Here is a 24,210-nt window from a genome sequence, read left to right as displayed (position 1 = left end):
CACTACTGTATATAGCCTCTCTACTGTATATAGCCTCACTACTGTATATAGCCTATCTACTGTATATAGCCTCACTACTGTATATAGCCTCACTACTGTATATAGCCTCACTACTGTATATAGCCTCTCTACTGTATATAACCTCTCTACTGTTATAGCCTCACTACTGTATATAGCCTCACTACTGTATATAGCCTCACTACTGTATATAGCCTCTCTACTGTATATAACCTCTCTACTGTTATAGCCTCTCTACTGTATATAGCCTCACTACTGTATATAGCCTCTCTACTGTATATAACCTCTCTACTGTATATAGCCTCACTACTGTATATAGCCTCTCTACTGTATATAGCCTCACTACTGTATATAGCCTCTCTACTGTATATAACCTCTCTACTGTATATAACCTCTCTACTGTATATAGCCTCACTACTGTATATAACCTCTCTACTGTATATAGCCTCTCTACTGTATATAACCTCTCTACTGTATATAACCTCTCTACTGTATATAGCCTCTCTACTGTATATAGCCTCTCTACTGTATATAACCTCTCTACTGTATATAGCCTCACTACTGTTATAGCCTCACTACTGTATATAGCCTCGCTACTGTATATAGCCTCTCTACTGTATATAGCCTCTCTACTGTATATAACCTCTCTACTGTATATAACCTCTCTACTGTATATAGCCTCACTACTGTATATAACCTCTCTACTGTATATAGCCTCTCTACTGTATATAACCTCTCTACTGTATATAACCTCTCTACTGTATATAGCCTCTCTACTGTTACTGTTTTCACTGTCTTTTTACTGTTGTTTTTATTTCTTTACTTACGTATTGTTCACCTAATAACTTTTTCACACTGTTGGTTAGAGCCTGTAAGTTAGCATTTCACTGTAAGGTCTACACCTGTTGTATTCGGCGCACTATAAACTTTGATTCTATTTGATTAACAGCACCATGATGTACTGTAACTATCTAAATATGTTTCTACCTCAGTGAGTGAGTTGCTGAACGCTAAGGGTCAGTAGTAAAGCTAACAAGTGTGGGTTTTACCAGTCTGAAAGCTCTAAGTCGGCCTCATGGCTAGGTCAGAGGAAACCCCTGTCCTAACTAATAACTGTCCATGGCTAGGTCAGAGGAAACCCCTGTCCTAACTAATAACTGTCCATGGCTAGGTCAGAGGAAACCCCTGTCCTAACTAATAACTGTCCATCACTAGGTCAGAGGAAACCCCTGTCCTAACTAATAACTGTCCATCACTAGGTCAGAGGAAACCCCTGTCCTAACTAATAACTGTCCATCACTAGATCAGAGGAAACCCCTGTCCTAACTAATAACTGTCCATCACTAGGTCAGAGGAAACCCCTGTCCTAACTAATAACTGTCCATGGCTAGGTCAGAGGAAACCCCTGTCCTAACTAATAACTGTCCATCACTAGGTCAGAGGAAACCCCTGTCCTAACTAATAACTGTCCATCACTAGGTCAGAGGAAACCCCTGTCCTTACTAATAACTGTCCATGGCTAGGTCAGAGGAAACCCCTGTCCTAACTAATAACTGTCCATCCCTAGGTCAGAGGAAACCCCTGTCCTAACTAATAACTGTCCATGGCTAGGTCAGAGGAAACCCCTGCCCTAACTAATACCTGTCCATGGCTAGGTCAGAGGAAACCCCTGTCCTAACTAATAACTGTCCATGGCTAGGTCAGAGGAAACCCCTGTCCTAACTAATAACTGTCCATCACTAGGTCAGAGGAAACCCCTGTCCTAACTAATAACTGTCCATGGCTAGGTCAGAGGAAACCCCTGTCCTAACTAATAACTGTCCGTGGCTAGGTCAGAGGAAACCCCTGTCCTAACTAATAACTGTCCATGGCTAGGTCAGAGGAAACCCCTGTCCTAACTAATAACTGTCCATGGCTAGGTCAGAGGAAACCCCTGTCCTAACTAATAACTGTCCATGGCTAGGTCAGAGGAAACCCCTGTCCTAACTAATAACTGTCCGTGGCTAGGTCAGAGGAAACCCCTGTCCTAACTAATAACTGTCCATGGCTAGGTCAGAGGAAACCCCTGTCCTAACTAATAACTGTCCATCACTAGGTCAGAGGAAACCCCTGTCCTAACTAATAACTGTCCATCACTAGGTCAGAGGAAACCCCTGTCCTAACTAATAACTGTCCATCACTGGGTCAGAGGAAACCCCTGTCCTAACTAATAACTGTCCATGGCTAGGTCAGAGGAAACCCCTGTCCTAACTAATAACTGTTCATGGCTAGGTCAGAGGAAATCCCTGTCCTAACTAATAACTGTCCATGGCTAGGTCAGAGGAAACCCCTGTCCTAACTAATAACTGTCCATGGCTAGGTCAGAGGAAACCCCTGTCCTAACTAATAACTGTCCATGGCTAGGTCAGAGGAAACCCCTGTCCTAACTAATAACTGTCCATCACTGGGTCAGAGGAAACCCCTGTCCTAACTAATAACTGTCCATCACTGGGTCAGAGGAAACCCCTGTCCTAACTAATAACTGTCCATCACTAGGTCAGAGGAAACCCCTGTCCTAACTAATAACTGTCCATGGCTAGGTCAGAGGAAACCCCTGTCCTAACTAATAACTGTCCATGGCTAGGTCAGAGAAAACCCCTGTCCTAACTAATAACTGTCCATGGCTAGATCAGAGGAAACCCCTGTCCTAACTAATAACTGTTCATGGCTAGGTCAGAGGAAACCCCTGTCCTAACTAATAACTGTCCATGGCTAGGTCAGAGGAAACCCCTGTCCTAACTAATAACTGTCCATCACTGGGTCAGAGGAAACCCCTGTCCTAACTAATAACTGTCCATCACTGGGTCAGAGGAAACCCCTGTCCTAACTAATAACTGTCCATCACTAGGTCAGAGGAAACCCCTGTCCTAACTAATAACTGTCCATGGCTAGGTCAGAGGAAACCCCTGTCCTAACTAATAACTGTCCATGGCTAGGTCAGAGGAAACCCCTGTCCTAACTAATAACTGTCCATGGCTAGGTCAGAGGAAACCCCTGTCCTAACTAATAACTGTCCATGGCTAGATCAGAGGAAACCCCTGTCCTAACTAATAACTGTTCATGGCTAGGTCAGAGGAAACCCCTGTCCTAACTAATAACTGTCCATGGCTAGGTCAGAGGAAACCCCTGTCCTAACTAATAACTGTCCATGGCTAGATCAGAGGAAACCCCTGTCCTAACTAATAACTGTTCATGGCTAGGTCAGAGGAAACCCCTGTCCTAACTAATAACTCTGTGTCACTGTGTTCTGTGCTATTTATATAATAGAAAGGAGGACATTACTGAGAGAATCACTGACGTTCTATTTCAGAACCAGATGAAAGCCGGATGGTGGGTGGAGGGTTAATGCCAGCCCTGTATAACTACAACATATAGTTTACCACAGAGAGAGATGGGGAAGTACCCAAAACACCAACAGCCGCGCAGTGCTAAAAAAGGAAACGCTACCCGAAACAGCGAAACCCTGCGTTCCAAATGGCACCCTATGCTCCATAGGGCTTTGGTCAAAAGTAGTGCACTATATAGTGAACAGACTGACATTTGGGACGCAGCGAAGAGCACCGAAATATAGCTCTTGGAAATGATTAGTCCCTAATGTCACAGAAGGGACATTTTGTTACTTGTCAGTTACAGTGAGTGGGTTGATTGGTCGATCAGCACGAACGTATCCGAAATGGAACTGCATTCCCTACACAGCAAATTTATTGTGTTAAAATCTGGGTGTTTTGGTAAAAAGTTTTGATTCTAGTGGGGTTAACACCAGTGTTATATCTGAGTGTTGATTCTAGTGGGGTTAACACCAGGGTTATATCTGAGTGTTGGTTCTAGTGGGGTTAACACCAGTGTAATATCTGAGTGTTGATTCTAGTGGGGTTAACACCAGTGGTATATCTGAGTGTTGGTTCTAGTGGGGTTAACACCAGTGTTATATCTGAGTGTTGATTCTAGTGGGGTTAACACCCGTGTTATATCTGAGTGTTGGTTCTAGTGGGGTTAACACCAGTGTTATATCTGAGTGTTGATTCTAGTGGGGTTAACACCAGTGTAATATCTGAGTGTTGATTCTAGTGGGGTTAACACCAGTGGTATATCTGAGTGTTGATTCTAGTGGGGTTAACACCAGTGTTATATCTGAGTGTTGATTCTAGTGGGGTTAACACCAGTGTTATATCTGAGTGTTGGTTCTAGTGGGGTTAACACCAGTGTTATATCTGAGTGTTGATTCTAGTGGGGTTAACACCCGTGTTATATCTGAGTGTTGGTTCTAGTGGGGTTAACACCAGTGTTATATCTGAGTGTTGATTCTAGTGGGGTTAACACCAGTGCTATATCTGAGTTTTGCTTCTAGTGGGGTTAGCACCAGTGTTATATCTGAGTGTTGGTTCTAGTGGGGTTAACACCAGTGTTATATCTGAGTGTTGATTCTAGTGGGGTTAACACCAGTGTTATATCTGAGTGTTGATTCTAGTGGGGCTAACACCAGTGTTATATCTGAGTGTTGATTCTAGTGGGGTTAACACCAGTGCTATATCTGAGTGTTGATTCTAATGGGGTTAACACCAGTGTTATATCTGAGTGTTGATTCTAGTGGGGTTAACACCAGTGCTATATCTGAGTGTTGATTATAGTGGAGTTAACACCAGAGTTATATCTGAGTATTGATTCTAGTGGGGTTAACACCAGTGTTATATCTGAGTGTTGATTCTAGTGGGGTTAACACCAGTTATATCTGAGTGTTGATTCTAGTGGGGTTAACACCAGTGTTATATCTGAGTGTTGATTATAGTGGAGTTAACACCAGAGTTATATCTGAGTATTGATTCTAGTGGGGTTAACACCAGTGTTATATCTGAGTGTTGATTCTAGTGGGGTTAACACCAGTGTTATATCTGAGTGTTCATTCTAGTGGGGTTAACACCAGTGTTATATCTGAGTGTTGATTCTAGTGGGGTTAACACCAGTGTTATATCTGAGTGTTCATTCTAGTGGGGTTAACACCAGTGTTATATCTGAGTGTTGATTCTAGTGGGGTTAACACCAGTCTTATATCTGAGTGTTGATTCTAGTGGGGTTAACACCAGTGTTATATCTGAGTGTTGATTCTAGTGGGGTTAACACCAGTGTTATATCTGAGTGTTGATTCTAGTGGAGTTAACACCAGTGTTATATCTGAGTGTTGATTCTAGTGGGGTTAACACCAGTGTTATATCTGAGTGTTGATTCTAGTGGAGTTAACACCAGTGTTATATCTGAGTGTTGATTCTAGTGGGGTTAACACCAGTGTTATATCTGAGTGTTGATTCTAGTGGGGTTAACACCAGTGTTATATCTGAGTGTTGGTTCTAGTGGGGTTAACACCAGTGTTATATCTGAGTGTTGGTTCTAGTGGGGTTAACACCAGTGTTATACCTGAGTGTTGATTCTAGTGGGGTTAACACCAGTGTTATATCTGAGTGTTGATTCTAGTGGGGTTAACACCAGTGTTATATCTGAGTGTTGATTCTAGTGGAGTTTAGTTTAGTATATTAGGATCTCCATGCTGCACATGCAGCAGCTAGGGTCCAAAGACATGACAAAGTACAGAACAGTTATAGACAAGAACAACATAAGATATTAGATTAAATTCTAAATAAAAATTAAATAAGAGTTATATATTGGAAAGAAACTAAGAGACGACAAATATAGTATGTACACATTATTCATATATACGTATTTATATTCTTATAACCTGAACAAAATAATGTACGCAACATGCAACAATTTCTACGATTTTACTGAGTTACAGTTCATAAAAGGGAATCAGTCAATTGAAATAAATGAGTTAGGGCCTAATCTATGGATTTCATATCACTGGGCAGGGGCTCAGCCATGGGTGGGCCTGGTAGGGCGTAGGCCCACCCACTGGGGAGCCAGGTCCAGCCAATCAGAATGACTTCTTCCCCACAAAAGGGCTTTATTACAGACAGAAATACTTCTCAGTGTTTATAGGTCGTTGCTATTAATGAGAATGTGTTCTCAGTCAACCTACCTGGTAAAATAAGGGTAACATTTAAATGAACATAAAAATCTGCAGCTCAGCAATAAATAGCAGCGTGTGATTATCAAATAAAAGTTTTTTTTTTCTCCAATGTTTTCATCAAATCTCTGTGGTGCGGTGGTAAATTGTTGGCTTCAGTAGCCTATAATCATTTGGAATGCACCGGAACCACGACAAAATCAGTGGGAGCTTGCATTTCACACCACACGGTTTGTAAAAGCACATGATCAAAAGAGCTTCGGACGTCATTGACGACACGATTCTGATACAGTGATACAGGCATCCGCACACGGCTTCGTAGCTAGCTGCTTAGCGATTCCGACGCATGCTCCGGTATCAAACATAACATCACTAGGAATCACTAACCACTTGACAAACCAGTTCATGGTGACTTACAGGTCTGATGTGGCCCATGAGCCAAGATAACTAGGCCCTAACTAAAGGCCTAATGAAATGAATAACATATGGTCATAAAGGGTTCACTTTAAATTCAAAACACATTCACTTAGGCAGTCACTTGGTGAAGGCTTCAGGACTACAAGTTATTGAATGAAGCAACCATGTCTCTGTCACTAACAAACACAGTCGTCGGTGAGTATCTCAAACATTCACATGAAAGGCATGCTGGGAAATATGCAAATAAGGCTTAACAACCTACAATGTTTTAAAATAAACCCCTCCCCCCCTCTTTCCGACCAAAGAACACTGTGACACTACATGTGTTGCTTCCTAAAACACAAAACGTATAACAGCATCAACTCTAATAAAGTTAATTTAAAAAAATACCTGTGGTGTTAGCGACCAAGACTCTAGAGGTCTTGAGGCTTCAGATTGCAACTGTAACAGTTTAACTTTAGTCCGTCCCCTCGACCCGGGCGTGAACCAGGGACCCTCTGCACACATCAACAACGCTCGCCCACGAAGCATCATTACCCGTCGTTCCACAAAGGCTGCGTCCCTTGCAGAGCAAGGGGAACCACTACTTCCAAGGTCTCAATTCGAGTGACGTAACCGATTGAAACGCTATTAGCGCGCACCACAGCTAACTAGCTAGCCATTTCACATCCGTTACACAACCATAGAAAGGTAAAGGTAATTTCAGACAAAGCCATGTGTTTACTGTGAATACAGTCTCCCGTAAAGTGGGAAACATAGCCTTTAAATTTCAATCACACTGTAAAGCTGAACTTCCACCATGCAAATTGACTCGAGCCCTTAGTTTGCGAAACACTTTGAAAAGTGTGGGTTTAAACACTATTTTGATGGGTCACATAATTTCTTAAAACAGAGATAGTTTAACATTAATTTGGTGGGTCACATATGCATTCTAAGAAAGTGTTAAATGTAACACTGTTAAAATTCTGGTCTCAAATATGCAGTGTGTAGTGACCAGAGACCATAGTGTACTAAATAGGACATAGGGTGCCCTTTGAGACGAACCCCAGACCTCTTTCTATTCCCATCAGCCCAGACATGAAGGATTGTTATTTTCAGAAGGTGTCTTGTCGTTTCAACAGATGACAGGTTATAATTATCTATCTCTTTTCAGGGTGTGAAGAGAAGATGGCAGCCTGAGAGATTGAGGACAGCCCACCAGAGAGCTGGTGGGTGGTGATGAGAGCTACCTGTTCTATAAACATCACTAACGAAGGGCGGGGGGGGGGGGGGGGGGCGTCTGATTGAATCTGAACGACGACAGACACCGTGGACATGTTACCAAGCAACCTCAGAACCTCAGAGTCTGTTCTTAGAACTCTGAATGGATCTTTCTGTTTTACTAATCACTTGTTTCTTTCTCTTATGTTAGAACAAATCCCTTCCAGATGAACTCTGTGTTTACACCGGGGTTAGAGTTAACCCTAACAGATGAACTCTGTGTTTACACCGGGGATTAGAGTTAACCCTAACCCGGACAGATGAACTCTATGTTTACACCGGGGGTTAGAGTTAACCCTTCCAGATGAACTCTGTGTTTACACCGGGGGTTAGAGTTAACCCTTCCAGATGAACTCTGTGTTTGCACCGGGGTTTAGAGTTAACCCTTCCAGATGAACTCTGTGTTTACACCGGGGGTTAGAGTTAACCCTTCCAGATGAACTCTGTGTTTACACCGGGGGTTAGAGTTAACCCTTCCAGATGAACTCTGTGTTTACACCGGGGGTTAGAGTTAACCCTTCCAGATGAACTCTGTGTTTGCACCGGGGTTTAGAGTTAACCCTAACCCGAACAGATGAACTCTGTGTTTGCACCGGGGTTTAGAGTTAACCCTTCCAGATGAACTCTGTGTTTGCACCGGGGTTTAGAGTTAACCCTTCCAGATGAACTCTGTGTTTGCACCGGGGTTTAGAGTTAACCCTTCCAGATGAACTCTGTGTTTGCACCGGGGTTTAGAGTTAACCCTAACAGATGAACTCTGTGTTTGCACCGGGGGTTAGAGTTAACCCTTCCAGATGAACTCTGTGTTTACACCGGGGTTAGAGTTAACCCTTCCAGATGAACTCTGTGTTTGCACCGGGGTTTAGAGTTAACCCTAACCCGAACAGATGAACTCTGTGTTACCACCGGAGATAGAGATTGGCGTGTGAGAGTGACAGAGAGTGTTAGTTTCAAAAGCGTCAGAGAGAATCTCCCTGTCATCTGCTGCCTGACTGTATGAAACGGATGTGGTGCCTAAATATACCCCATCAGGCGTTTAGTGACACCACCAGCTGCCCTTTGTGTCTAGAACTTGGGGAAATTACATTACACAAACACTAGCTCTCCACATAATAACAGGGTGTTGAAACAGGGTGTTAATAAAAGGGGGATTTCTACTTCAGTCAAAATGAAAACAGCCTTTCACTTAAAAGTCACCATACAGGAAGATCAAGAGTCAACTGGGGGAGGATAATATGCACATACTGGTACACACACACACACGCACGCACACGCGCACACACACACACACACACACACACACACACAAACACACACACACACACACACACACACAAACACACACACATACACACACCCTCCCTAACTCAGATGTGCCTCAGAGTAATACTGTAGATAAGGGCGCTTGATGAAATGAAGAGAGCTGGAGCTGTTCTCACCTCCCACGTCTCCCTCCTCTCCCCCTCCCAAGTCTCCCTACCTCCTCTCCCCCTCCCACGTCTCCCTCCTCTCCCCCTCCCGCGTCTCCCTCCTCTCCCCCTCCCCAGTCTCCCTCCCTCCTCTCCCCCTCCCCAGTCTCCCTCCCTCCTCTCCCCCTCCTCAGTCTCCCTCCCTCCTCTCCCCCTCCTCAGTCTCCCTCCCTCCTCTCCCCCTCCCCAGTCTCCCTCCCTCCTCTCCCCCCTCTCCCCCTCCCCAGTCTCCCTCCTCTCCCCCTCCCCCCTCTTCCCCCCAGCCTCTCCCCTCCTCCCCTCCAGCTGGTTGGTTTGTGACTCATAGAGGGATTACGTGTCTGAGGGCTTTGATGTGTTGCCTGGTGCTACAGAGATATTTACCCTGCTGGAGAGGAGCACGCAGCTTGTATTGGCCCTACAGGCACCACAACAGCACATAGTCAGGATGCCGTTTCACCCGGTCTCTCCTATTTAAAACACACAGTATGGTATGCCGAGTAGCATAGCTACCATAAAACACTCAAAGACAACGTTCCCGTGTTCCTTCCACGTTCGTGAATATTAGATTCACGGTAAATGCTACATTTTCTGGCCCAATTGAATATTGCCTTTAAAAGCCACATTGTTGACAACTCGTGATCAGATCCAATAAGATAGAATCAGATAGCAGTCTGCCTCTCCCATACCTCAGATAGCAGTCTGTCTCTCCCATACCTCAGATAGCAGTCTGTCTCTCCCATACCTCAGATAGCAGTCTGTCTCTCCCATACTTCAGATAGCAGTCTGTCTCTCCCATACCTCAGATAGCAGTCTGTCTCTCCCACACCTCAGATAGCAGTCTGTCTCTCCCACACCTCAGATAGCAGTCTGTCTCTCCCATACCTCAGATAGCAGTCTGTCTCTCCCATACCTCAGATAGCAGTCTGTCTCTCCCATACCTCAGATAGCAGTCTGTCTCTCCCGTGCTTCAGATAGCAGTCTGTCTCTCCCATACCTCAGATAGCAGTCTGTCTCTCCCATACCTCAGATAGCAGTCTGTCTCTCCCATACCTCAGATAGCAGTCTGTCTCTCCCATACCTCAGATAGCAGTCTCTCTCCCATACCTCAGATAGCAGTCTGTCTCTCCCATACCTCAGATAGCAGTCTGTCTCTCCCATACCTCAGATAGCAGTCTGTCTCTCCCATACCTCAGATAGTAGTCTGTCTCTCCCATACCTCAGATAGCAGTCTGTCTCTCCCATACCTCAGATAGCAGTCTGTCTCTCCCATACTTCAGATAGTAGTCTGTCTCTCCCATACCTCAGATAGCAGTCTCTCTCCCATACCTCAGATAGCAGTCTGTCTCTCCCATACCTCAGATAGCAGTCTGTCTCTCCCATAGCTCAGATAGCAGTCTGTCTCTCCCATACCTCAGATAGCAGTCTGTCTCTCCCATACCTCAGATAGCAGTCTGTCTCTCCCATAGCTCAGATAGCAGTCTGTCTCTCCCATACCTCAGATAGCAGTCTGTCTCTCCCATAGCTCAGATAGCAGTCTGTCTCTCCCATAGCTCAGATAGTAGACTGTCTCTCCCATACCTCAGATAGCAGTCTGTCTCTCCCATACCTCAGATAGCAGTCTGTCTCTCCCATACCTCAGATAGTAGTCTGTCTCTCCCATACCTCAGATAGCAGTCTGTCTCTCCCATACCTCAGATAGCAGTCTGTCTCTCCCATACCTCAGATAGCAGTCTGTCTCTCCCATAGCTCAGATAGTAGACTGTCTCTCCCATACCTCAGGTAGCAGTCTGTCTCTCCCATACCTCAGATAGCAGTCTGTCTCTCCCATACCTCAGATAGCAGTCTGTCTCTCCCATACCTCAGATAGCAGTCTGTCTCTCCCATACCTCAGATAGTAGTCTGTCTCTCCCATACCTCAGATAGCCAGTTGAGACACAGCGGTGGGTTCATTCAATCAATGATTCAAATGTATTATTGTCTTTTACATCAGCAGTCATCACAAAGTGCTTACACAGAACCCAGCCAGAACCCAGAACCCAACAGAACAGAACCTAGCCAGAACCCAGAACCCAACAGAACAGAACAGAACCCAGCCAGAACCCAGAACCCAACAGAACAGAACCCAACAGAACCCAGAACCCAGCCAGAACCCAGAACCCAACAGAACAGAACCCAACAGAACCCAGAACCCAACAGAACCCAGAACCCAACAGAACCCATAACCCAACAGAACCCAGAACCCAACAGAACCCAGAACCCAACAGAACCCAGCCCTAACAAAACAGCAAAGCAATGCAGTTGTAGGAAGCACGGTGGCCAGGAAAATCCCCCTAGAAAGGCAGGAACATAGGAAGAGACCTAGAGAGAAACCAGGCTCTGAGGGGTGGCCAGTCCTCTTCTGGCTGTGCCAGAAGAGAGATTATAAGAGTGCATTGCCAGAAAGGCCAGAATGTTCTTCAAGATGTTCGATTGCTCATAGAAGACCGGCAGGTTCAAATCATAGTGGTAATAGAGGGTTCAACAGGTCAGCACCTCAGGAGTAAATGTCAGTTGGCTTTTCATAGCCGAGCAATCAGTGGTCAAGACAGCAGGTGCGGTAGAGGGAGAGAGAGAGGGAGAAATAGAGAGAGGGAGAAATAGAGAGAGAGAGAGAGAGAGAGAGAGAAGGATAGAGAGAGAGAAATAGAGAGAGAGAGAGCGAGAGAAATAGAGAGAGCGAGAGGAAGAGAGCAAGAGAGGAATAGGATTGCCACGGTAACAGTCACAGTGACAGGTCATTAAGGAAGTTGCACAACGGTGGAGATGAAGAACATGTCTGCCAGAGCCACCAACTGCTCTGTGTTGAATGATGCAACATCGTGACTGCTGTTCTGTGGAAGTAGTGGGGCCAAGCACTGCAGGAATACAAAACGCCCCCAAATAATGATAGCAGTCAGTTCAGTTGACATTGTAGGGTTTTCAATCAAATATGCTTCTTTTGACTCTATGAGTAAAAAATAATTGTGTAGATTATCCTCTAAGAAATCCAATGGCACAAACCTCATGTCTCTATCATAATCCATTCAGAATTTGTTGGACTGTTTACCCTTGAAGGGAGGCCAGAATTAGGGTGACTAAATTGATGGAGGCCAGAGAAACAAAGTGGTCCGTTTTTTTTTTGAAAATTGCTTTGAGTCAGCTCGGCTGGATGCTATGAGAGAATTAAGGTTAACTGACAGGCTCACCACTGAACTCCTCATCTGTCTTCTCCAATACGAAGGACATAAAACAATATCATGTAGTATTTTAGTATACGCTTTTAATATTAATTTGAAACTCCTGTTTATTTTTCAAGATTTCTCACAAAAACAAACATATCTCTGTGAAATGCCAACGGAGCACTGAGCGTACACCAAGCTTGATTTATTTTCAAAGCCTTTTACATTTCATTCAGCTCGTGTCATGCGACCTCAGACACAACTTTGAAGACGAAGACCACAAAATGCAAAAAATCCTCAAAAGTTATGAGGAGAAACCTGCAGCACTATGTTAACAGAGTTCAGTACTTATCAACGGATGTAATATTTGGATATATTGTTAATGATATGTTAGAGAAAAGACTCCACTGATTGATTCAGAACATTAATCATCATATTTGTCTCGTTGAAATGTATTTTATTACATAAGGAAGTGAAATTTCATCACCAAATCATGCTTTCACCCTCTCTGGGCAGTGTGGGTGGACACCCTAGACATTGATCAAATCAAGACATGTGAACACTCTAGACATTGATGACCATAAAGGGTCCCGTTTTAAATCATGTTCAGCTTATAATGGCTTCATAAAGCCTTCGTAAAGCCTTCATAAGCACTACATAAATGTATTACAATACATAAAGCATGTTAATAATAGACACATTTCAAATGTCATATTATGTCTATATACAGTGTTGTAATGATGTGCAAATAGTTGAAGTACAAAAGGGAAAATAAGCAAACATAACATATGGGTTTTATTTACAATGATGTTTGTTCTTCACTGGTTGCCCTTTTCTTATCTCTCGCTCTCCTTATCTCTCCTCTCTCTGTCTTTCTTTCTTTCTTTCTTTCTTTCTCGATCTCAATTAAATTCAATAAATGCTTTATCAGCATGAATGGTGATTGTCACTGCTGCTAAAGCAATGTATGAAAAATATTAGAAAATTAACAATATATTTCAGCAACAATATTAATAAATATCAACAGAAAGAAAAACAAAATCCTACATTCAAAAAGAAAACACAAAAAAGAAAACACAAAAAAGAAAACACAAAAAAGAAAACAAACAAGCAACAATTGAAACATTACTTCTAAAAAACATATAAGGTAAGAAATGGTACATTACCTGTAAAAATATAAGGTAAGACACGGTACATTACCTGTAAAAATACAAGGTAAGACACGGTACATTACCTGTAAAAATACAAGGTAAGACACGGTATATTACCTGTAAAAATATAAGGTAAGACACGGTACATTACCTGTAAAAATACAAGGTAAGACACGGTATATTACCTGTAAAAATATAAGGTAAGACACGGTACATTACCTGTAAAAATACAAGGTAAGACACGGTATATTACCTGTAAAAATATAAGGTAAGACACGGTATATTACCTGTAAAAATATAAGGTAAGACACGGTATATTACCTGTAAAAATATAAGGTAAGACACGGTACATTACCTGTAAAAATACAAGGTAAGACACGGTATATTACCTGTAAAAATAGAAGGTAAGACACGGTACATTACCTGTAAAAATACAAGGTAAGACACGGTATATTACCTGTAAAAATATAAGGTAAGACACGGTATATTACCTGTAAAAATATAAGGTAAGACACGGTATATTACCTGTAAAAATATAAGGTAAGACACGGTACATTACCTGTAAAAATACAAGGTAAGACACGGTATATTACCTGTAAAAATAGAAGGTAAGACACGGTACATTACCTGTAAAAATACAAGGTAAGACACGGTATATTACCTGTAAAAATATAAGGTAAGACACGGTATATTACCTGTAAAAATATAAGGTAAGACACGGTATATTACCTGTAAAAATATAAGGTAAGACACGGTACATTACCTGTAAAAATACAAGGTAAGACACGGTATATTACCTGTAAAAATATAAGGTAAGACACGGTATATTACCTGTAAAAATATATGGTAAGACACGGTATATTACCTGTAAAAATATACGGTAAGACACGGTATATTACCTGTAAAAATATACGGTAAGACACGGTATATTACCTGTAAAAATATACGGTAAGAAATGGTATATTACCTGTAAAAAATAAGGTAAGAAATGGTACATTACCTGTAAAAATATACGGTAAGACACGGTATATTACCTGTAAAAATATACGGTAAGAAAAGGTATATTACCTGTAAAAATATACGGTAAGAAATGGTACATTACCTGTAAAAATATAAGGTAAGACACTGTATATTACCTGTAAAAATATAAGGTAAGACACAGTATATTACCTGTAAAAATATAAGGTAAGACACGGTACATTACCTGTAAAAATACAAGGTAAGACACGGTATATTACCTGTAAAAATATAAGGTAAGACACGGTACATTACCTGTAAAAATACAAGGTAAGACACGGTATATTACCTGTAAAAATATAAGGTAAGACACGGTATATTACCTGTAAAAATATAAGGTAAGACACGGTATATTACCTGTAAAAATATAAGGTAAGACACGGTACATTACCTGTAAAAATACAAGGTAAGACACGGTATATTACCTGTAAAAATATAAGGTAAGACACGGTATATTACCTGTAAAAATATATGGTAAGACACGGTATATTACCTGTAAAAATATACGGTAAGACACGGTATATTACCTGTAAAAATATACGGTAAGACACGGTATATTACCTGTAAAAATATACGGTAAGAAATGGTATATTACCTGTAAAAAATAAGGTAAGAAATGGTACATTACCTGTAAAAATATACGATAAGACACGGTATATTACCTGTAAAAATATACGGTAAGAAAAGGTATATTACCTGTAAAAATATACGGTAAGAAATGGTACATTACCTGTAAAAATATAAGGTAAGACACGGTATATTACCTGTAAAAATATAAGGTAAGACACGGTACATTACCTGTAAAAATACAAGGTAAGACACGGTATATTACCTGTAAAAATATAAGGTAAGACACGGTATATTACCTGTAAAAATATATGGTAAGACACGGTATATTACCTGTAAAAATATACGGTAAGACACGGTATATTACCTGTAAAAATATACGGTAAGACACGGTATATTACCTGTAAAAATATACGGTAAGAAATGGTATATTACCTGTAAAAAATAAGGTAAGAAATGGTACATTACCTGTAAAAATATACGGTAAGACACGGTATATTACCTGTAAAAATATACGGTAAGAAAAGGTATATTACCTGTAAAAATATACGGTAAGAAATGGTACATTACCTGTAAAAATATAAGGTAAGACACTGTATATTACCTGTAAAAATATAAGGTAAGACACAGTATATTACCTGTAAAAATATAAGGTAAGACACGGTACATTACCTGTAAAAATACAAGGTAAGACACGGTATATTACCTGTAAAAATATAAGGTAAGACACGGTACATTACCTGTAAAAATACAAGGTAAGACACGGTATATTACCTGTAAAAATATAAGGTAAGACACGGTATATTACCTGTAAAAATATAAGGTAAGACACGGTATATTACCTGTAAAAATATAAGGTAAGACACGGTACATTACCTGTAAAAATACAAGGTAAGACACGGTATATTACCTGTAAAAATATAAGGTAAGACACGGTATATTACCTGTAAAAATATATGGTAAGACACGGTATATTACCTGTAAAAATATACGGTAAGACACGGTATATTACCTGTAAAAATATACGGTAAGACACGGTATATTACCTGTAAAAATATACGGTAAGAAATGGTATATTACCTGTAAAAAATAAGGTAAGAAATGGTACATTACCTGTAAAAATATACGGTAAGACACGGTATATTACCTGTAAAAATATACGGTAAGAAAAGGTATATTACCTGTAAAAATATACGGTAAGAAATGGTACATTACCTGTAAAAATATAAGGTAAGAAATGGTACATTACCTGTAAAAATATACGGTAAGAAATGGTATATTACCTGTAAAAATATACGGTAAGAAATGGTATATTACCTGTAAAAATATAAGGTAAGACACAGTATATTACCTGTAAAAATATAAGGTAAGAAAAGGTATATTACTTATAAAAATATAAGGTAAGACACAGTATATTACCTGTAAAAATACAAGGTACGAAATGGTATATTACCTTATAAGGTCATGTTTATATTACCCCCTTATTTATTTTCTCTCTCTCTGAGGATTTAGAGACAGTTTTATCCTCTCAGCATGGAGTTATTGAGAGGAGAGAGAAGCCATTTTCAAAGGAAAGCAGCCGCTCTCCTCCGCTCTGATTCCCATTCCATGCCTCCGTTTCCATGGAAACAGCCCTTCTTCAGTCAGGAGAGGATAGACGGAGGAGAAGGAGAGGAGGAGGAGGAGGAGGGGAGGCATGTGTTCTAGAATGCTGCTGATGGTTGTCTTGGAGACTGACTCATTGAGTGAATAGGCTTCTGGTTAGCTTATATAAGTATTCATCATGACGAGTGTCGAGTTCCACATTCCGATTCCGGAATGGAATTATAACAATGTGATCTGAAGTGACAGGCAACAACACTCAGCGACCTTATTGGGCCTCGACACACACAGACACACACACACACACACACACACACACACACACACACACACACACACACGAACACATGCCGCTACAGTCAAGGTCAGTATAATTTCCTCGCCAATTAAGCCCCGCCCGCCTCGCCTCCGAACAGCTGTCACCCGTCATCTCCAAGGTGACACATCACATCATCGACACACACACAAAATACACACACACACACACACACACACACACACACACACACACACACACACACACACACACACACACACACACACACACACACACACACACACACACACACACACACACACACACACACACACACACACACACACACACACACACACACACACACACACACACACACACTCACAAGCACATATTGTATGCACACATTTCTCATAGGAAAAGGGCGATAGCACCAATAACTAATGGATACCTTCATAGAAAACCACTCACATCAAATTGCTTTGAGTGGCTGAAGAGACAGCGGAGAGGATCCCCATCTTATCGGATCTGTGAATAATAAATCTGATTGACATATTTACAGTTCTTCTCAATCGCATACAAAAGCATTTTTTTCTTTAAACAATGTTGATGACACAGAACTCTGTGTCCTTATACAAAGAATACATTACATTTATTTTTATTTTTATGTAGTTACTTTATCAAAACACAAAAACGTTAATCAAAACTATATTATACCGTCAAGATTGCAAATAGATTCATCAAAAGAACACGATTGCCTGCAAAAAGATTAACGCAACCATAATTATCTCTAAATATTTCTGGATTTACTTCCTACTGTAAAGCAATGAGAAAAACCAAGAGAATGTGTGCAGTGGGCTCGCTGCAAGGTCTTCCATCAGAACAATCACTTCATCTGATTCATTAGGCATAATGAGGACACTTCGCATTGGACTGCATTGCAAATCAGGCTATATACACACATGGATTTCCCAGCGACAGCTTTATCCTCCATCGCATCCATCTTGTAACCGGCAGTGGCAGCAACCATTGAAGTGTCTAGACAGTTCTTCTTCTATTAAAACCTGTCGTGAGGACACATGTCAGAATTTCCCTTGAAGCCCAAAGAGACTTGACATATGTCCCTGTGTCCTGGGAAAGGAATGTTTGTCCTCTGGGAGGTGCAAGTAAAGGACAGGACTGACTGGTCTTTAGGAGTAGCCAGAGACCACCAATAGAGGGATGTGCTACAAAGCACGACTATGGAGTTAACCAAGTAACTTATGGAGTTAACCAGATAACTTGTGGAGTTAACCAGATAACTTGTGGAGTTAACCAGCTAACTTGTGGAGTTAACCAGCTAACTTGTGGAGTTAAACAGCTAACTTGTGGAGTTAAACAGATAACTTGTGGAGCTAACCAGCTAACTTATTGAGTTAACCAGCTAACTTAATGAGTTAACCAGCTAACTTACTGAGTTAAACAGATAACTTGTGGAGCTAACCAGATAACTTATTGAGTTAACCAGCTAACTTAATGAGTTAACCAGCTAACTTGTGGAGCTAACCAGCTAACATAATGAGTTAACCATCTCACTTATTGAGTTAACCAGCTACCTTATTGAGCTAACCAGCTAACCTGTGGAGTTAACCAGCTAACTTGTGGAGCTAACCAGCTAACTTATTGAGTTAACCAGTTAACTTATTGAGTGAACCAGCTAACTTACTGAGTTAAACAGATAACTTGTGGAGTTAACCAGCTAACTTATTGAGTTAACCAGCTAACTCATTGAGTTAACCAGCTAACTTGTGGAGCTAACCAGCTAACGTAATGAATTAACCATCTAACTTGTTGAGTTAACCAGCTACCTTATTGAGCTAACCAGCTAACATGTGGAGTTAACCAGCTAACTTGTGGAGCTAACCAGCTAACTTATTGAGTTAACCAGTTAACTTATTGAGTGAACCAGCTAACTTACTGAGTTAAACAGATAACTTGTGGAGCTAACCAGATAACTTATTGAGTTAACCAGCTAACTTAATGAGTTAACCAGCTAACTTGTGGAGCTAACCAGCTAACGTAATGAATTAACCATCTAACTTATTGAGTTAACCAGCTACCTTATTGAGCTAACCAGCTAACCTGTGGAGTTAACCAGCTAACTTGTGGAGCGAACCAGCTAACTTATTGAGTTAACCAGTTAACTTATTGAGTGAACCAGCTAACTTACTGAGTTAAACAGATAACTTGTGGAGTTAACCAGCTAACTTATTGAGTTAACCAGCTAACTTATTGAGTTAACCAGCTAACTTGTGGAGTTAATAACCAGCTAACTTGTCTAAATATTCTGATATAACTTTTTATTTTGCAGTATATGAAGAGAGAGTTTAGTACAGTGGCTCCCAAACTCGGGGTCTCCTGAGAAAATCTGTACTAATCTTATCAAACAAGTTAGATGCTTTAATATGAATACCTCAACAGGACCTATCTTCCCTATAGACCTACATTAAAATACAACCACTGTATGTTTCAATAGGAACATCTCCACAGGACCTATCTTCCCTATAGACCTACATTAAAATACAACCACTGTATGTTTCTATATAACACCTCCACAGGACATATCTTCCCTATAGACTTACATTAAAATACAATCACTGTATGTTTCAATATAACATCTCCACAGGACCTATCTTCCCTAAAGGCCGACATTAAAATACAGTCAACCTGCAAACAATTTGCAATTTTTTTTTACCACTACATCACTGATATGAATACACAATCATATATATATTCTAATAATATTCTAATAATTCATGTGAATGTGATCAACTGTGTGCTCCATTGATGTTTTGTTTGTACAGTGCTTGATTAGCAATGCCTAGAAATACAAATTTGAACATTGTGTTATTTGAGAAAAGAGATGTCTTGATGATTTCAGGCAGTTCATCATTACAACTGACTGAAAAGTCGTTGAATCTACGTGTCATGTGAATCAGTCTGTAATATTTCCCCGAATCTATATGTCATGTGAATCATTTTTTTAAATATTTCCCCGAATCTACATGTCAGTGTGAATAACTTGTTTATATTTCCTCCCTGTGTTTGTAGATCGAGTGAGGTGAATGAACCTATAGCAGTTTTATTGATCCCCTTCCGGACATCAATCAAACTCAAATCCTGGTTACGGCCCTGGAATAAGCTTGAAATGGGTATGGTTGAAATGATTTAACAAACCAACATGTATATATAATTTTACCTTTTTTAATTAAACATAAAATGAGTGGTTATTTATGGTTGCTTATCAAATTGAGCTGGCTAACTCATTGATCCTGCTTTGTAGTATACCCCTCAGGAAGGGACAGGTATCACTGGGGCCTGGTAATCTGTACTGGGAAGTGGAATAGAGATTCTGCTGGCCCCCCTGTCAGCCCCAGAAGGTGGTGGTGTTTGTGGATTACGAGGAGGGTCAGGTCTCCTGTGACATGGTCTCATATCTATTGCGTCGCTGGTCAGAACGTCACTGAGAAACTCTACTTCTACCCTGGTTCTTATGGTGGCTGGTCGTCATTTCTGTCAAGTAATCAGACTAAAACATTTACATTTTTTACATTTTAGTCATTTAGCAGACGCTCTAATCCAGAGCGACTTACAGTAGAGTGTATACATTTTATTACATTTTTACATACTGAGACAAGGATATCCCTACCGGCCAAGAGCAGACGCTCTTATCCAGAGCGACTTACAGTAGAGTGCATACATTTTATTACATTTTTTACATACTGAGACAAGGATATCCCTACCGGCCAAACCCTCCCTATCGGCCAAACCCTCCCTAACCCGGACGACGCTATGCCAATTGTGCGTCGCCCCACGGATCTCCCGGTTGCGGCCGGCTGCGACAGAGCCTGGGCGCGAACCCAGCCCAGCCTGGGCGCGAACCCAGAGACTCTGGTGACGCAGCTAGCACTGCGATGCAGTGCCCTAGACCACTGCGCCACCCGGGAGATACCAGCTAACATGTGGAGCTAACATAATTCAAATTTTCTGTTTTAATTCTTTCCTAATCGTAAGTAGTGAAACTATGTTTTTTTAAGTAGAGCTGTGCTGATGTTTGCTCAAGCAATGCAAAGAAACATCTGACCTGATTGTGACATGTTTCACAGAGCTATCAGAATGGACCCAAGTAATTATACTGTATCTTAAAATTATACAGCAGTTTTTTGTACTGTACTTTTAACATGTGTTGTTATCTGTGGGTTTTTGTGTCGATTTAGTTTAATAATTGAAACGTCAATAAAAAGAAAAATACATAAAAAAAAGAAAAAGAAAGACAAAGTGAGGTAATATGAAAGCTTTCCATAATAAAGGGTATTTAATTCAAATATGTATAATATATTCAAAATATCAATATAAATGTTTGAATGTTCTAGATGTTTGTATCATTCCATGTCAAAGAAGTTACTCACCAAGCAGGGTGTTTTTGTTAATGAGTGTACATATAAGGTATTGACTACACTGTAAAGGGGTAATGACTACACTGTAAAGGGGTAATGACTACAACTGTAAAGGGGTAATGACTATGCCTGTAAAGGGGTATTGACTACACTGTAAAGGGGTGATGACTATGACTGTAAAGGGGTAATGACTATGACTGTAAAGGGATATTGACTACACTGTAAAGGGGTAATGACTACACTGTAAAGGGGTAATGACTACACTGTAAAGGGGTAATGACTACACTGTAAAGGGGTAATGACTATGACTGAAAGGGGTAATGACTCCACTGTATAGGGGTAATGACTACACTGTAAAAGGGTAATGACTACAACTGTAAAGGGGTAATGACTACACTGTAAAGGGGTAATGACTACAACTGTAAAGGGGTAATGACTATGCCTGTAAAGGGGTATTGACTACACTGTAAAGGGGTGATGACTATGACTGTAAAGGGGTAATGACTATGACTGTAAAGGGGTATTGACTACACTGTAAAGGGGTAATGACTACACTGTAAAGGGGTAATGACTACACTGTAAAGGGGTAATGACTACAATGTAAAGGGGTAATGACTATGACTGTAAAGGGGTAATGACTCCACTGTATCGGGGTAATGACTACACTTAAAAGGGTAATGACTACAACTGTAAAGGGGTAATGACTATGACTGTAAAGGGGTATTGACTACACTGTAAAGGGGTAATGACTACACTGTAAAGGGGTAATGACTATGACTGTAAAGGGGTATTGACTACACTGTAAAGGGGTAATGACTACGACTGTAAAGGGGTAATGATTACACCATAAAGGGGTAATGACTGCACAGTAAAGGGGTTGCCGTGAATTTGATAGTAGCTTACAGGCAACTCAATGACAAACAACATTCTGTATTTCATACTACAGTACACCTACTTTAATATAGATAAGGTATCAAAAGCAAGGGCTGTGTAATGAAACAAAGTACAATACTATAACATTTACTGTATTATACTGTAAAAAGTAAATTCTATCGTAATCAAAATTAATGAATGTACGAATGAATTACATTTATTGAGGGGAGGGGTTTATATTTCACAGTATTTTACTGTGCACAAGGGATTGGTGCAAGCAAGTTGGCTACTAGATAAAGTTTTTAACACCATATGTTCGATGTCCACACCCCCATGAAAATCGAATTAGCTTAACAATACAATAATCCACTGTTCTCACAAAATCGTCGGTAGCGTCTAAACGGTTTGGCCTACAAAACCCTGATATGGAAAGATGAGACTCTCACGAACATGATGGTGTTTCTCCGTTTGGCTCTAAGACGCCCCACAAAAGTCTTGGGACTCGTCTGAAGTCGGTACAGCCGATCTGCCAACTTCTCTGTAGCGTCCCAACAGCTACACGTTTTGCTCTAGGATGCCCACAGGCACCAGAGGACACGTCGGAAGGTCCAACGGTAACAGTTGAAAAAATGAATGGAAGTACACTGCATATGGAGACTGTTTAGTGCCATATATAATGAGTTAAATACATGTAAAACAAACGTTTCCTGATCTTTCTAATATCTCTCAGATATAGGAACAGACTTTTCAGAACTAACTTTTTGGGGGGACAATCTGTTGTACCCTGTAATGAATCTGTTATTCAATGTGTTTCTATGGGCTAATAGCAGTAAGGATGATCTGTTGTTCCATGTAGTGAATCTGATATTCAATGTGTTTTGTATTCGCTAATAGCAGTAAGACCAAATGCATTTTTATCAAATTATTTATTTAAAAAAAAATTATACAAGGACTCTTAAAATTCAAAATCGAATGGCTAAATGCTCCTTGGTATGACCTTATAGCAATTCAATATAGTATAAAGAAAAAAAAAGAAGACCGAAGACAGAGGTCTCACCACTAAAAGAAACCCTGACATGTTATTCAATCTCTTCTCTTTCTCTATGCTGTTTCATTCAGACATCAAAATACCCTCCCAGCTTTCTCCCTCAGACCAAAGACAACCCTAACCCCAACCCTCCAAGCTACCACTCACACAAAGACAACCCCAGCCCCAACCTCAAAGCTACCACTCACACAAAGACAACCCCAGCCCCAACCTCAAAGCTACCACTCACACAAAGACAACCCCAGCCCCAACCTCCAAGCTACCACTCACACAAAGACAACCCCAGCCCCAACCTCCAAGCTACCACTCACACAAAGACAACCCCAGCCCCAACCTCCAAGCTACCACTCACACAAAGACAACCCCAGCCCCAACCTCCAAGCTACCACTCACACAAAGACAACCCCAGCCCCAACCTCCAAGCTACCACTCACACAAAGACAACCCCAGCCCCAACCTCCAAGCTACCACTCACACAAAGACAACCCCAGCCCCAACCTCCAAGCTACCACTCACACAAAGACAACCCCAGCCCCAACCTCCAAGCTACCACTCACACAAAGACAACCCCAGCCCCAACCTCCAAGCTACCACTCACACAAAGACAACCCCAGCCCCAACCTCCAAGCTACCACTCACACAAAGACAACCCCAGCCCCATTCCATAACAGTGGTAAAGGGGATTTAATAATATTAATTTGGTGGGTACTTATATTTGTCATATTTCACACAAGTACTTATATTTGTCATATTTCACACAAGTACTTATATTTGTCATATTTCACACAAGTACTTATATTTGTCATATTTCACACAAGTACACGTGTAATATACGCATTTGTTAATTGGAAATGTGTTTTCT

Source organism: Salvelinus alpinus, chromosome 3 (assembly GCF_045679555.1).
Source record: "Salvelinus alpinus chromosome 3, SLU_Salpinus.1, whole genome shotgun sequence".
Taxonomy (NCBI): Eukaryota; Metazoa; Chordata; class Actinopteri; order Salmoniformes; family Salmonidae; genus Salvelinus; species Salvelinus alpinus.
The sequence above is the reverse complement of the archived record's forward strand: the minus strand, read 5'-3'. Positions refer to the sequence as shown.